Raw genomic sequence first — 14,251 nt, forward strand, 5'->3', positions numbered from 1 at the left:
ATTTACTTTTTAGAAATGTCGTGTCTAGCATAAATAATAAATACGATTTTGTTATAATTAGTATTTGGAATCAAATAGGCGTGTTTCTATGGTGGCTCGTTAGGGCCAAGTATCAAATCTCGCATTCTCGCACTCTCGACCTTAGGTCGAGAACGCGAGAATGCGAAAACGCGACGGCGAGGGAGCGAAAACGCGAGAATGCGAAAGAGCGAAAACGCGAGAATGCGAAAACTCGACGGCGAGAATGCGAAAATGCGACGGCGAAAACGCGAGATTGATCTCGCACTCTCGCCGTCGCGATTTCGCATTCTCGTCGTCGAGTTTTCGCATTCTCGCGTTTTCGACCTAAGGTCGAGAGTGCGAGAATGCGAGATTATGCTTTAACGGCCAGCCTCGCACTCTCGCTCCCTCGCGTAAGGAACGTACATAATGATATACATTACGTTGGTTTTGATTTAAACATATTTTTATTTGTAACTGAACTTTACAAAGGGATTGGGCACAAGTTATACAACTTATATAAGCCCTTTCCCGATATAATTATACATAATCATTACAACAAGATGGCATATTTACATATTTACATATTGAGAGAGAGAGAGAGAGAGAGAGAGAGAGAGAGAGAGAGAGAGAGAGAGAGAGAGAGAGAGAGAGAGAGAGAGAGACATATCTGTATATATCCACCCAAGTAATTTAGATAAGAGCTAATCCGATGCCGACAACAGAAGTATACACAAAGCGCTTTCCAAAGCTTGCTGCTGGTACTAATGTTCATCACTTCCCATGCCAATGTTTCGTTCTCCTTTCACTCCTTACTTCCTTGAATATCCGTTTCTCTTTTGTTGTCGGCAACGGAAAAGAATAAGTATAATCAATTGATAATATATATATACACACATACTTATGTATACATACACAAAAACATAACATACCATATGTAAATATATACATGAAATATAAATCTAAAATGGGTGTAGGAGAGAAATCAGAATCTATTTGATTTAGCGATGTATATCTGAGTGACTTGACAAATTCTTAAATTTTCCTCTTGCAATAAATCATTTCTTCCGTGTAAAAGTAACTGCAGATCCAGTGGAATATAGTCATTCAGATCACTCTCTGGTTCACATAATCATTACAAGCAAAGAAAAAGTGATATGCATCTTCAATTGGATGTCCACATTGGCACTGACGGTAATTAATCAAATTTACTCTATACAGGTCATTGTTAAGTGTGCTGGATTTGTTTCTTAGTCTAGCATGCAATATATTTAATTTTCTATCACCGAAAGAATAATAATTTGGAACCACAGAACTGTTTGAGAGAGATTTTTTAAAGGATGGATAAGACACGCTATTTCTGATTTCAAGATCAAGTTGGTTCCACTGTCGAATGGAGGATGGAAAGAAAGAGGAGTTAGTTAATTGTAAACGGAAGTTTGGAAGAGAAAAGTTGTGTGAATCGCGCAGATTGTATTGAGAGTTTTCTGAAACAGGAGGAGGTAATAGTGACGATAAGTACTTTGGAACCAAGTGATTTTTAATTTTATAAAATAGTTGAATTTTTCTTCTGGAACGTCTGTTACACAATGGTTCCAATCCACTTTCTGAATAGAGGGATTCTCTGCTGGCATACGATGGTAACCCAGTTATAATTCTGGAAGCTTCTAACTGTAGCTTTTCGAGTTTGTCTGCATCACTGAGAGAACAACCATCCCAAACTTCACAACAATATTCAAATAGTGGTAGACAATAAGCTTTGTAAATCTTTAATAAAGTTTGCTTGTTTAATACATATTTTAATTTACGAAGTACACTTATCTGTTTTGCAACGCTTTTACCTATATTTTCGATATGTTTACTCCATTTACAATTTTCATCTAACGTTACTCCTAGGTGCTTGTGATGATCCACAAAATCAACACTTACATCATTAAAATTAATATCTATAGCATAATCGTGTTCAGTGTTGGAAATGAGTAGAGCTTCCGTTTTTAAAGGATTAAACTTAACAAGCCATTTTTCTGCCCAACTTTGAAATTTTGCTAGGTCATTATTAATTTTTGTTTCGACAGCCAAAAGAGAATTATCAGAACATAATAAGGAGGTGTCGTCTGCAAATAGTTTAGAAAGACTTTCAATGTTATCAGTTATATCATTGATGTATATAATAAAGAGTAATGGACCTAAAACAGAGCCTTGTGGAACACCAGCATTTATATATTTAACAGTAGATTTACTATTCCCAACGAAAACTTGCTGGTTTCTATTACTTACGTAGTCACTTAACCAAGATAAAAGTTTCCCACTGATACCATAATTAGCTAATTTTACATTAAGTCCCCTGTGCCACACACGATCGAACGCTTTGGAAATATCACAGAATACTAAGCATGTTGGCCTCATTTTTTCTAGATTCTCACATAAAGTATGATAGATTTCAATTATTTGGTGGACAGTAGAGTGACCAGGCTGAAAGCCAGATTGGTATTTATATATCAACGAATTTTCAAGTAAATAGTTATGTAGATGTTTAACAATTAACCTCTCAAAAACTTTCCCAATACTACTAAGTAAAGATATCGGTCTATAGTTAGAAGCCATTTTCTTATCACCTTTTTTGAATAACGGCATTACCAAAGCTAATTTCCAAAGTTTCGGAAAAATACCAGTTTCCAAGGAAGACCTATATATTAAATACAGGGGGAAGGTTATAGATTCAGCGGTGTTCTTTAACATATGATGACTTATTTTATCATTGCCAACTGCTTTATTTGTTTGTAAGGATTTGAGAATGTCAGTAATTTCATCTAATCTAAAGGGTATGTCTGATAAAGTAGCGTCCGTACGTAATTCAACTTCAGGTACATCAATGTCAGTGTCATCAATTGTAGAAATAGAAACAAAGTAATCATTTAGGATGTTGGCTTTACATTCATCGGTAAATTCAAGAATTCCAGTATAATCATTAATTAGAGGTGATATATAGTGTGAGGTATCAGCTGATTTTAACAATCTACGGACAATCTTCCAAAAAATTCTAGGATCCGAATCAGAGTAAAGATCTAAAATTCCATTTATGTCCGCATAAAACAATTCCTTTGTACGTCGTTTTAAATTATTAACATGATTACGTTGTTTCCTAAAATTTGTTAAATTGCTTGGTGTACGATTTTGTTTCAGTTGTTTTAAAAGTCTGTGTCTTTTCCTTATCTCACGTCGTAAGTCCGAATTAAACCAAGGCTTGTCATTAGGTCGAATAGTTACAGTCTTTGTCGGTATACACTCCCCGGCTAGGTCTAAATATTTGTCTGTAAATTTCTCACACATCTCATCCGGGGAGTGGGTCGTCGAAAAAAAATCTAGCCAGTCAATATTATTCAGTCTGTCTCTAAAAAGTTCATAATTAGCCTCATTATAACATGTTATTTTTCGTTTATATGTCCTAGTTACAGCAGTCCCAACGGTCAGTTCTACAGTTGTCGCTTTGTGGTCGGAAAGTTCAGTGTCAATAACGTCAGAGAATGTAGAGGTGCACGTGTCAGACAGAAAAACTGGGTCGAGTAGTGTAGCACTCGTGCGTCCTATTCGTGTCGGTTTGTCTATTACGTTCGTCAGGTGAAAGGATTGGATTAAGTTGTGAATAGAATGCGTGTTGTCTACGGTTAGAAGGTCAACATTTATATCACCTACAATTATGACGTAAGGAGTTTCGCGGAAGGCATTTTCTAAAGAAAAGTGAAAATGATTCCAGAAGGAGTTTTCTGTGTTAGGAGGTCTATACAAACAGCATAGTAGGTATTTCTTCCTTGGAAACTGGATCTCTGTCCAAATTACCTCACCCACCCGGAATTCTAAATCAGCTCTACGACGGGTGCACAGGAGACTAGATGCATACACGGCTATCCCCCCTCCCGGAGTACCCCGATCTTTACGGTATAAATCATAGCCACCTAGGAGTACATCAACGTCAGCTATAGATATATCAAGGTGAGTCTCAGTGATACAGACAATATCATAATCAGATGCAATATTTTCAAGTTTTGATAATTTATTTCTAAGACTACGAATGTTAAGATGAAATATAGATATATCATTTTTTGGATCAGAGGGACCGGGGTTTGGGTGAACGTCATTACAAGAAAGCAGGAGGAGTTGTAATATAAGAATAAAACACGAGTTATCAGTAAGACAAGAGAACAGAACATGGATAAAATATCTTAGTTTGGTTAAAATAGCACTTACACTAGATCTGCAGTTATCAAAAAGTTTAAACATATCTAAATGGATAAAAAACTTATTAGAAATTTTCATTCCATGAGAACGATGGTAGAAGCAACCGATAGCCGCCCGGTACTGATCTAATTCATTACCCATAATCGTATAAAAACAGTTTAATTATAGAGAGGCCATCGGTCACATACACCATATCTAGAATAAACAAGAAAATGTCAAAACACTCATGTTTAGGAGAGGATAGACAAAGATAGAAGAAGATAAAGTCGAGAAATAGAAAAAAAAGACAGGAAAATAAAGGGAAAATGATTAAGGCTAGGATAAAGATAGTTTCCAAAGTGAAGATAACATATGGGTGCATGATTTATAATAACCACAATTCAAATTGATGTTCTTTTGTGAATATCTTATGTGAAAAAAATTAGCAAAGAAAAGATATTTAAAGGGAAAATGATAACATTCCTTGTTAATATATACAAAAACAAATTTACAGTTAAACATGTAAACTAAATAACATATTCTAAAGAAAAATCCAAAATCATCAAAACTCAGAAAATTACGTCAAACTTGTCAGAAATAAAATAAAACGATAAAGGTAATAAGTGACGCCGAAAGAGACATAGCAAGACATCAAATATAATTGCCTCGTGACTAGACACATGGATAAAATTGCAGATATAAATGCTCGCGACAGGACGGGAAAAAACGACGAGAAAAAATTCTGAAAGAGATGTGACAACCATATACTTGCACTGGAAAAACCCAGACAATTTTGTTGTCCGCGAGATATCGTGCTTGTAGAATATTATAACAAGACTAATTGTGACACTATAAGACTTGTTAATTGATCTGGTAAATAAATGTAGATGTTGACGGTTTAATATATATATACTCGGACAACAGACATTTGTGTCGTCCGAGAGATATTGTTACTTGTAGAATATTATAACAAGAATAATTATGACATGATAAGACTTGTTAATGGATCTGGAAAGTAAAAGTAACTGGTGACGGTTTAATATATACACAGATAACAAACATGTGTCGTACGGTAGATAATGTTACTTTGGAAATTTATAACAGGAACAATTATGACACTATAAGATTTGTTAATTTACAGTAGGTATATCTAACTGGTGACTGTTTAATATATATACACAGACATAGTAGGTATAACTATCTGGTGACGGATTAATATGTATACACAGACATAGTAGGTATATCTAACTGGTGACGGTTTAATATATATACACAGACATAGTACGCATGTAGGTTAATGTTGCATTTATAATTAAAAAGAACAAAAATAGTCATGTTTTTATATAAATTCAATATTTAATGATTTCCCGGTTAGTTTTGTTTGTTTTCTTGATCGGATTTTAATGTTAGGTGTCCAACGTCTTTATTGGGATGTTTTCGTCGGTCCTCCTGTTCTCGCGTGGTCACGTGACCGGCACGAAGGACTACATTAACACTTGGTCGGTAAATATGGCCAGAGCACCCGACCAACGTATTTTGTCGTACAAACAAATATGATGCACTTATTCATCGTGCTAAGAAACCGAGAAAAAGTGCTGTACATTCTTCTATTTATTCAAGTATGGTTACATAACGGCTTTATAAACTGGTCTTAATTGACGAAGTGCCGATTAATTGACTACTTTTTAAGTAATTTTGACGATGTTTGTCATTTTCGTAAGAATGTACAGCACTTTTCGTTGTTCTCATACAATTACCTTCACGCTCTTACCTGTTTCATAATTATTGATTTAGGGTAGTCGGGTGCTCTAGGACGATTCATAGAGAAAGTGTTAATGTTCATTCTCCAATATTAGAACTCTTCAGTGTTTTAAGTATCGAAATCGGCATATAGAAACGAACAAACGTTAATAAACGAATGCAATGGATCGTAATTAATTCAAATAATTATTTACAGATGATTTCCAAAGACATAAGATATAGTTAGACGTTTTCGGCTGTACATGCAAGTTTGTAAATTCGACACTGTGATAAAACCACCGTCCTCGTCGTTGCCATGACAGCCGATCGAATCTCCGATCACGAATGCACTGTCAAAGTGAAAGTTGAAGTATTTTTCGCAACATGCCGTTTAAACTTAAAATTACATTAACACATCATATTGATTGGGGTTGATTTTAAGAAAACTAACAAAAACACTCAAAAACACAGAATGAAGCCTTCGTGTCAGGCATTGCAGACACAACGCGGGATCTGTAAACAAAGTGACGTCATTGGAATGTACAAGTTGCAACAATGTACAACAATGTATTTTTTACATGAATACACTAATGAGCAACAAAACGGGACGCAACATTAACCCACATGCGTAGGTATAACTATCTGGTGACGGATTAATATATATACACAGACATAGTAGGTATAACTATCTGGTGACGGATTAATATATATACACAGACATAGTAGGTATATCTAACTGGTGACTGTTTAATATATATACACAGACATAGTAGGTATAACTATCTGGTGACGGATTAATATATATACACAGACATAGTAGGTATATCTAACTGGTGACGGTTTAATATATATACACAGACATAGTAGGTATAACTAACTGGTGACGGATTAATATATATACACAGACATAGTAGGTGTAACTATCTGGTGACGGTTTTTAAAATATATATACACAGACATAGTAGGTATATCTAACTGGTGACGGTTTTTAAAATATATATACACAGACTAGTAGGTATATGTAACTGGTGATGGTTTAATATATATACACAGACATGTGTAACTGGTGACGTTGGTTATATATATTTATATGCGAGGAAGCGAGAGTGCGAGGGTGGCCGTTAAGGTTATAATCTCGCATTCTCGCACTCTCGACCTTAGGTCGAAAACGCGAGAATGCGAAAACTCGACGGCGAGAATGCGAAATCGCGACGGCGAGAGTGCGAGATCAATCTCGCGTTTTCGCCGTCGCATTTTCGCATTCTCGCCGTCGAGTTTTCGCATTCTCGCGTTTTCGCTCTTTCGCATTCTCGCGTTTTCGCTCCCTCGCCGTCGCGTTTTCGCATTCTCGCGTTCTCGACCTAAGGTCGAGAGTGCGAGAATGCGAGATTTGATACTTGGCCCTAACGAGCCACCATATGTTTCTGTTAAGGATGCGTTTTTATGCAGAGACCTATAGGTCTCTGGTGTATGTAAATGATTTTTATAGATATGATATACCAACACGTCTACCTTGAAACTCGGTTAACTGGAAGACTCGGATAACTCGAAGTTTTTTTTCACAATCCCGACGACTTCGTGTTAACGAGGTTTGACTGTAGTTTAAAATGGTCATTTAAATCTACTTACGCGGCACAATGCCGCAAAATAGGCCACAGTACATAGACCTCGTCCTCCGTTTCAGTGAATTCAAAACAATGTGGGTTGAAAGTTCACAAGAGCGATAACTCCTGCAGGTGCGTTCGATCGACACAATACTACTAAGTAAACCTTGTCACATTAAAATTCGATGTAGCTATTAACAATTCCAGTTTAATTACCGGCAAGTGTTTCGACAGACTTTTCTTGAATCATCTGGATATCAGCAAAATCGTTAAGGAAGAAAATGATAGTAAATACAATAATAGAACATTCTGTTGTAAACGGTCTAATATTGTTTTTTAAAGACTGGCCAAATCCAAAGACTCGCCCCCTTTCTTCAAATATCTGGTTTCATATTTCAATATACAATATCATTATTTAATTTACTAACTGTTAGTTTGATCAGAAATAAAACAATTAACAAGTCATTCCTAAATGCCTCAGAGTAAAAAGGAATGGTTTTGGCTAATGATCATTCCAACGGTGGTTACAAAAACTTTATACATAAACGTTTACGTAGACCTGTGTTGAACATCACTGCTCCAACATTGTGATTGGAAGTTTCTGATAGATACAGTAGCATCGCCAAACATGTCGAGACGTAAAAAGTATTAATAAGCCATGATATTTAGAGATCTGAGGTATGTTTGTCTTCTCCCCGTAAAAATACCTTTCATTATATTTCACATTTAAATTAAATTTCAAGGAACCCGACTACAGATGGTCCAGGAAAAGTTCAGGAGGAAACATGTTTTATTTTAGAAATGCTTAATTTAAATAGACAGAAATATTGGTCCATTAGTACACGTGTATATGTATAGTCAGACTACCTTTGGAGGCAGAGGAGTAAGATCTATTCTCTGACCCGTGCTTTAGCCCTGGACAAGACTGACCAGTACAGCATGTATGCATGTACAGATGCATGTATGTATGTATGTATGTATGTATGTATGTATGTATGTATATATGTATGTATGTATGTATGCATGTATGTATGTACATTGTATGTATGTATGTATGTATGTATGTATGTATGTATGTATGTATGTATGTATGTATGTATGTATGTATGTACATTGTATGTATGTATGTATGTATGTATGTATGTATGTATGTATGTATGTATGTATGTATGCATGCATGCATGCATGCATGCATGTATGTATTCACTTTAATAAAGTATCCACCAAATAAGAGAAAAAGATTAATTTTATTACCCCTATTATCAATGAAGCCAGATTATTTCTAATCTGCCATCAATCTTTACAAAGGGACGAAATGTACCGAAACATGTTTTATTTTAGAAATGCTTAATTTAAATAGACAGAAATATTGGTCGATTAGTACACGTGTATATGTATAGTCAGACTACCTTGGAGTCAGAGTAACAACATCTATGCTCTGTCTCCGAATAAAACTGCATTCATTTATACGTGTGTCCAGACCTTTCATTTTCAACACCACATCATTCATCTATAAGGTGAATAGTTTTCCCGGAGTTGTTGGTGCCATTGACGGGACGCACATTTCCATAGCTGCGCCAAGTATTCATAAAACCTCTTACTTCAACAGAAAAAAAAATCTATAGTGCTACAGGTACAAAAACATTTTTTTTAAATAATGCTTTATTCATACCAGATTAAAAGAATTTTCTTTCAGTTCTGCGTTTACGTATTTTTTTTTCTAATCAAAAGTTGCTTGGGTATTCATTTTCAACGAGGTTTAATGAAGGGATATAAGAACATGTTTTTAACCCAAATACATAAAAGAAATGAAACATGAACACCTGCTTTTAATGTACATTTTATATCTGCACAGACAGTGGTTGACCACCGGATGGGTTTCGCAGACATATATATAGGATGGCCAGGCTCTGTACATGACGCCAGGGTTTACAAGACAGGCGCGGTTGGACCCAATGAGGATCCAATGTAACTTGGAAAGTACCGCAAACGTTGCATCTTTGACCCATATATATATATACATATAAGTATATCTACTGTTCTGTGTGGCAAGTGCGTATGTGTGTTTTGGGTAGCCACACGCATGCATGTCGCACGCACGGCGGGCCGTCCTAAAATTACCTTTGCTGTTAATAGGACGTTAAACAAAATAAACCAAACCAAACCAAACTGTTCGGTGTACTTGTGTCGGCTTGTGTCATGATGAAGAAGTGGACTGCTTCGAAAATGACAACTTTCATTTATACATGAATAGGACACAAGTAACATAAAATAAGATAAATTTTCTTTGATAATTTTACTTTTATGCCAAAATTATGTGATGTTTTACAATAAACAGGATATGAATGAATTTAAAAAGTTATACCAATATCAATATGCCTACAGCAATTATTCATCAGCACAAAACAGGTGTAGATAAATATATGTGTTGGCTGATGCACATACATGGTACCAAGTTTACAAATGCAATTGTATTGTGACAAGACTCGCTAAACTGGTAATTTAAGACACAATATGTTAATACCAAATATGTGTATGTTTTTTCGCATAAAAAAAATGCCACAATTTCCATTTTTTGGCACCAACCAATGTAAGTGGTTTGAAATTCTCCATTTCTTACAGGTATAACTTACATTAAAACCAAGCAAAGGACCAGTCTGTTGCTATCTACAACGTTAGCCTAGTTAACGTTAACGTCAAGGTGTTGAACGAAACCGTCTGCGCAGGAACGTCGTCTACTCGATATCAAATCAATAACTTATGGATACTTTTAGGCATTTGTGATTCATTTGACACCCAGTGCACTGAAAGTATTATACATTTTGATCATTATTTTCACACGATTTCATTTCTCCCGTGTTTGTTGACAAAAAAACGCACTTCGCCCGGATATAGCCTAAAGAATAGAGGCGTAAAATCCGGCAAAACAATAACGATTTACGTCGTTGAGTTCGGCATGAAAGCTGAGAATACCTTAAATATTAATAATTATGCAACATGTTATAATGCAAATTCATCGTTTTCTGTTGAAATTCGATTCAAAGATCTTTCAACGGCGGCCATATTGGTTCCAACATGGAACCCTCAAATGAGACGTGCCAGATGAACCGGTTCGTTCCAGCGGAACGTCGCGTTCCATTTACCGGAACGGCCGGTTCGAACTGGAACAACCGGAACGTTCCGCTAAATGGAACACGCTATATGACTTCTGCCGAGACTCATGTGGTCCTAGTCTCGCATTCCCCAGACTCTCGTCCTCGCTCGAGACTGCCTCAAACGAGAGTCTGGTCAGATTGCTATTTGAATTTTGTGATACTAAAACGAGGCTTACCGAAAAATCGGTAAAGTTTTTCATTGGCTGACAGCTACACACCCACAAAATAAAGAAAACAAACAAAATGGCGACTGAGAGAAAGTTTCAAGAAGCTCTGGAGTTCACGCTTGTGCAAAGAAACATCGATTTCCAACTGAAAGATTTGCAGCTCGCTATTCTGAAGGATGTCGTTATGAGTAAGAAAGACGTTTTTTCACAGATATGACTTTAATAAATGTTTGTGACGACATCATAACTTTGTCATATAATTGTGACCGTCTGCTGTCCATGTCTTTTATTCGTAGCAGCAGTTTATAACAAGGCGAACACACATATGTCCCAACATTTTCTTCGATACAGAGATTGTTCTTGTAACAGTAACATGCAATTTCAAAAGCAGGACCCTTGTTCTTATCTTTTCGGATTATGTAGTACCTTTGTTTGTTTTCTAAACAACAAGAAACACACCTGTCACTGTCTGGAAAGCGAATTCTGTCAGTTTCTTTTACTGGAGTTGCCATATTTGTTTACAGATTTCAGCGCCCTCTACCGGTCACAAAATTCAAATAGCAATCTGACCAGACTCTCGTTTGAGGCAGTCTCGAGTGAGGACGAGAGTCTGGGGAATGCGAGACTAATGTGGTCCTTGGTGCTGTTCGAGGTGCCTCTGCCAACAGTGGATGAAGTGGGGCCTGTTTTGGTGCTGTTCGGGGTCCCTCTGACAACAGTGGAATGACTGGAAAGATCCAGCACCAGCTTCCTGTGGAGATAGCTTGGAATCCCGCCCACCGTCTCCAGCATTGGACACTACAGCCGGACATCATCACTGCAACTCCCACTGTCATTGTTGATGGAGGAGGTCAAGGTCACAAAGGCCAGCTAAGTGATGACGCTGCGAGATTCAAAGGAGAAGAAAATAAGACACACATAAATCCAGACTAAGGCAGGAAGGAAATGGTCAGCAAGCCAGTCTGTGGAGCAGGTAGGTCTTCAGAGCTCTCAAGCACCAGGACATCATAGGAACAACCTGCTCATGACGGCAAGGTTTAGGGACAACCCATTTCCAGACGAGGGAACGAACAGGCGATAAGAGGATAAGATCTTTGATACAGGCACAGGGGCATGTTAAGTTTTATCTTAAGAAATAGCCAGAAATACCTATATATTGACTATTGTTTAATATAAAACTAGTCATGCCCCTGTGGTACAGGTCGAAATCTGCATATAAGGGACTAGGAAAGCAAGGGAAGTGGAAACGGGCTCTCTAGTTGCAGATACGGGATGGAAGCTGTCAGATCGGTATTTCTCATGGACAGATATATATATATGCAGCGCTATGAATTAGGGATCCTGTTACATTCGGGGAATTACACAGAGAAATGACAACATGACACTTTTATTCTCGCTTCGTGGCGTCAACTCTTATATTCCGGAAAACAACAAGGCAAACTAATATTGAAACCAATATATGAACAAATTTAACAGGCTGACATTATCCGGAACTAAGACATTTGATGGTCACATAAAACATACATTTTACATATATAACAATCCAATGTGATTTTAACACCTGTGACTTTAACACATGTTACTTTAACACCTGTGATTTTAACACCTGTGATTTTAACACCTGTGACTTTAACACCTGTGACTTTAACACATGTTACTTTAACACTTGTGATTTTAACACCTGTGATTTTAACACCTGGAATTTTAACACCTGTGGATTTGAGGACTTACTGACACAGTAGTCTTTACATTGATCATAATGATAGTCACAGTCAGGACGATCTGATAGCTGACACTTGACTTGGTGGTAAGGATGCCATACCGTCAGTTTTCCGTAATCTTTGGTATCTAGATACAAAATAAAATAAATATTATTAATAATATTTAACTTATAATCACATAACATATTTTTTTTTTTTGGGGGGGGGGGGTGGGGGGGGGGGGGGGGGGGGGGGGGGGGGGTAGCTTAAGCGCCAGCTGTGCCAGGAACGTGGCACAATGGGGCATATCCTCTCAGCATAAGATATACAGGGACGATACCGGTTGGGGCATGACCAGGTGCTTCCGGAATTGGAAAACGTCCTCGTGGTGGGATGGAAGAAGAGACCACTTCGTTAGCACAATTAATCCGGCATACAGTTTGTAAAAAAGGGAGGGAGGGGACGAAAGCAGCATCGGGCAACACCGACATTCTAGAGTAGATCTGGGGAAGAAGATGATGGTGCTTCCGGGTCAATGAAAGGAAGATAGTATACAGAGCTAAATGAATAATTTAGAGAGCGAGGGAGTTACTTGGCCGTGTCTATGTGGAGGTCAGATGCAGATAATTCCTGGCACGCTCAGTATTCAAGACATTGCAGGCTGTGGATATACAGTAGTCAGAAAGACAGGCAAGACGGCAGTAAGCTGATTAGCAGAGGCTGCCGAGCGCGCATATTGCAGGTTGTGGAACAGACGTGAAAAGAAAGACTGGAATCCAACCATTCACAAGCAGTGAACTTACTGTCGACCCACCATCACAAGGGCGTACCGGGACAAGTGTTGACACGTCTAGAGACTGATGGACCCGGCTGACGATACCAATGAATTCTCGCAGTATTCCGACATCCGTATAGGTACATGCTACAGGAAATATACTGTAAAAATTGCGCCAAAGTGTCATTACACAAAGGGTATGTCCTTGATATTCTTCGTCACCGGAAGTTGTAGTGATGAGATACAATATAAACCAATAGGATCTATTTCAGCCATTCTTTATTTTTTTGTCTATGCCATAATAATATGATAAAACTGAGGGGCTAGTGCCCCCTGGTGGGAATCTGTCGCTATCGTCAATATATAGGGGGCGCTCTCACATGATTGGACTACCATCTGTAACAAATAAAAAGGAAAATGGTAAATAATTCAGCCACTTAGGTAGAATTGTACTGGGAGAGTAATATTGTAACATTTTAAAATTACCATTCTGAGCTCAACGACAGTAATATATCTAATGGATGACCCAATCTATATACAGAGTTATCGTTCTTACCATACTTCCACTGGTACCAGGAACATCAATTCTGTGACTGGATTATCTGCTTCAGTTTTTACTGCTAGGCTACGCTCAAAAATATTATTTTTGTATCTTAAAATATTTTCTTGTGTCTTGTGCATACCGAGTATCCTTACCTTGAATCCATTCGGAACACATTCTATGAATACCCCCGACGTGGCCAGGGAGAGGTTTGAGTTGTCTACATCCGCCGGAAAAGCCTTGATGGCCGTGTACGGCTTATGGTATTGGCAGTTTGTTATGACCTAATAATATTTAAACAAGAAATATCTTTAAAAAAAGATAAACGACATAGGTTTAATACTATGGTTTTTA

The 14,251-nt window shown here is 37.3% G+C and overlaps 1 long non-coding RNA gene across 1 annotated transcript; it reads right to left on the reverse strand.

Moving 5' to 3' along the window:
- Nucleotides 1-13,620: 13,620 nt before the first annotated feature.
- On the reverse strand, nucleotides 13,621-14,235 carry LOC117319572. The gene is made up of 2 exons (XR_004530771.1): nucleotides 14,053-14,235; nucleotides 13,621-13,752 (listed from the first exon to the last, which is right to left on the reverse strand). It is a non-coding gene; the product is annotated as an uncharacterized LOC117319572 (long non-coding RNA).
- Nucleotides 14,236-14,251: the final 16 nt, after the last annotated feature.

This window comes from Pecten maximus, unplaced genomic scaffold (assembly GCF_902652985.1).
Source record: "Pecten maximus unplaced genomic scaffold, xPecMax1.1, whole genome shotgun sequence".
NCBI classification, from domain to species: domain Eukaryota; kingdom Metazoa; phylum Mollusca; class Bivalvia; order Pectinida; family Pectinidae; genus Pecten; species Pecten maximus.